This window comes from Myotis lucifugus, unplaced genomic scaffold, assembly GCF_000147115.1.
Source record: "Myotis lucifugus unplaced genomic scaffold, Myoluc2.0 scaffold_328, whole genome shotgun sequence".
NCBI classification, from domain to species: domain Eukaryota; kingdom Metazoa; phylum Chordata; class Mammalia; order Chiroptera; family Vespertilionidae; genus Myotis; species Myotis lucifugus.
In genome coordinates, this window is record NW_005871376.1 from 17,894 (window position 1) to 21,034 (window position 3,141).

The window sequence follows — 3,141 nt, forward strand, 5'->3', positions numbered from 1 at the left end:
CGGGCATGCAAGTACAGTGCGATTGAAACTTCGTGGCCGATGCGCAGAAGTCGGTATTTTGTGGAAGAGCCTGTATTTTGTGGAAGAGTCACACTCAAGGGGCCAAAGAGCCGCATGTGGCTCTGGAGCCACGGTTTTCCGAGCTGCAGTTTGCCGACCACTGCCCTAGCCGGTTTGGCTCAGTGGATATAGCGTCAGCCTGGGGACTGAAGGGTCCTGGGTTTGATTCTGGTCAAGGGCACATACCAGTCAGCCCCACCACAAGCATTTCCCAGTGAGCTGTGATTAAATACTGCCTCAGCTTGCTTTGTTGCTCAATTCCCAGTGTGAGGCATGCAGGAGGGGGCCAATCGATGATTCCCTTCATCATTGATGTTTCCATCTCTCTCTCCCTCTCTCTTCCTCTCTGAAATCAATAAGAATAAATAAACAATTAAATAAATAAATAAAATAAAACAAAAACAAAGTTTCTCAAAAAAAAAAGTAAACTTTGATTGCCCTGATGTGGCTCAGTGGTTGAGCATCAACCTATGAACCCAGAGGTCATGGTTCGATTTCCAGTCAGGGCACATGCCCAGGTTGTGGGCTCGATCCCCAGTAAGGGGGCGTGCAGGAGGCAGCTGATCCATGATTCTCTCTCATCATTTATATTTCTCTCTCTCCCTCTCCCTTCCTCTCTGAAATCAATAAAAATATATATTTTTTAAAGTAAGTTTTGATAAACAATAAGAAATTTAGGTCAGGGGTTATATATGACAGTTTCCCTTTTGTCAAGTGGAGGATCTAATTTATTATTGCATTTGGTTGCACAGTATCAGGAAATATCCTGATTCACATAGGTAAGACGTTACAAAATTGTGGTAGTTTAAAAATGCATGCCAATCCATCCACATCCTTCCTGCTGAGCAGCAGCATCTATGCCCCCTCTCCCTGACTCTGGGGCTTGTGCTTGCCTGTTAAAGCTCTTTATCCTGCAGTAGCCTTCTACCTTCATTTAAGGCCCAGGGATAGGGAACATCTGGCCCATGGGCCACGAAAGGTCCCAGAGATCATTTGGTCTGGCTCTGCCAAGGCCCTAGGGGTGAGTTAATTCAATGTTCGACCAATATCACAGGCTAATTGTTAAGCTGATGACTCTGAATGGCCCGAGAATGCTGTTATAGATATCCAGGTGGCGCTTGGCAGGAAATGGTCCCCCACCCTGAAAGCTGACAGGAGGAGAGGCTTTATTCAAGGTCTTCTCCCAAATGAACTAACCTCACAGCAGAATTTAAATTCACCAGTGATTCTTAACACTTTTGGTATATAACACACACAAGGGTGTCCACTGACTTTTATCAGAACTTTTAAAATAAGATCTAAAAAGTTGCCGAAACCGGTTTGGCTCAGTGGATAGAGCGTCGGCTTGCGGACTGAAAGGTCCCAGGTTCGATTCCGGTCAAGGGCATGTACCTGGGTTGCGGGCACATCCCCAGTAGGAGATGTGCAGGAGGCAGCTGATCGATGTTCCTCTCTCATCGATGTTTCTAACTCTCTATCTCTCTCCCTTCCTCTCTGTAAAAAAATCAATAAAATATATTTTTTTAAAAAAATAAAAAGTTACCCTGACCTATGAACCAGGAGGTCAGGGTTTGATTCCCGGTCAGGGCATATGTCGGGTTTCGGGCTGCGGGCTCCATCCCCTGTGTGGGGCGTGCAGGAGGCAGCCGATCTATGATTCTCTCTCATCATTGATGTTTCTATCTCTCCCTCTCCCTTCCTCTCTCTAAAATCAATAAAAATATGTTTTAAAAATAATAACGATATAAAAATAAATGAAAAGTTAAGCCAAATAAAAGGCTATGGATTCCTGATACACTTCCACTATATCCTAGAGTTTCTTGAAACATGTTGAGGGGGGAACAGATTCAATCCATCCAGCTGCTTCCCTTACCCAAGAGGCAATGGGCCCAGAGGAGAACAGTGCTGGCTGGACTGAGGGTTCCAACTCCCAGGTTGCTTCTGGATACACAAAACGGGCTGGTTTCTTCCCTTTATACACATTTTGGCCTAAAAGCCTCCTTGTTTCCCATAGGGCTCCTCACCAGGGACCCATCTGCAGATGAACTGTTAGAAAATATTATTCACACCCTCCCCCCCCCCCACACACACACACAGCTGTAGGAGAACTGAGCTCCAAATACTAGTACTAGGTCAGCCTAGACTTGGCCAACTCCGGCCCTCCCCATGCCTCAGGCTGCCCTCCACAGCACACAACCTGCTCTGGGCAGGTCACTGTCTCCTGGGTCTCAGCCCCCATGGGGAAGGCGACCCCACAGCTCAAGGTCCTAGGGTTCTGTGACAGGGCCTAGGCGACCTCCACCTCCCCATCCCTGTTCCTAGTGGGACTCTCAGCACCTGCCCCTTAGTCACAGGCTGGCAGTGGGCAGCAGAAATATATTTTGAACAGACATCCATATCCTGTCCTCAGAAAGAACCTCTTCCCATTCCTGGAGCAGTGGAGGTGGCGTGTGGGGGCGCTTTACACTGGCAGAGTTGGCAGCTAGAAGGCGCATCCTCAAGACCCCAGCTTCGGACATTCCGGGAACCCCTGCTCTTGCTGAGGGCTCCGCCTGCGTAATTCTGGGGCATAACTGTCCTGTGCCCACGGGAAACCCACTCTGTTTCGTCCCGTGGTGCAGCTCAACGGGCCAAAGGGGCCACTTGTTACTTCCCGTGGGACCTCTGGCCCAGCGCTGTGCCCACTTAAAGTAACAAGCAACAAGTGAAACGAATTTTAATAGTACCCCAATATAGCTAACATATCACCCCACAGCATGCATTCCACAGAAAACCTCCTCCGTGCGCTGTTTTATTCTTTACTAAGTGGTCAGCCCCCGGGGCGCATGCCCTTCACGCAGCCCGCCTCAATGAGGGCTCACGCGGGCCCGCGCCCCAAGCCACACTCGCCCGCGCCGCCGTGGGGGGCGCGGGGCCGCCTGGAGACGCACGGGACGGGACTCACAAAGCTTCTCACTCCCCAGAAGCGACTCCGCGGGCCACGCGCCTTTCTCCGAGGGGAGGTCGTTGTTCGCGGCACCGGCTCCTAAGGGGTTGGGGGTGGACTGCGCTCGCGGGGCCTTCGGTTTTGGGGGACGGCTC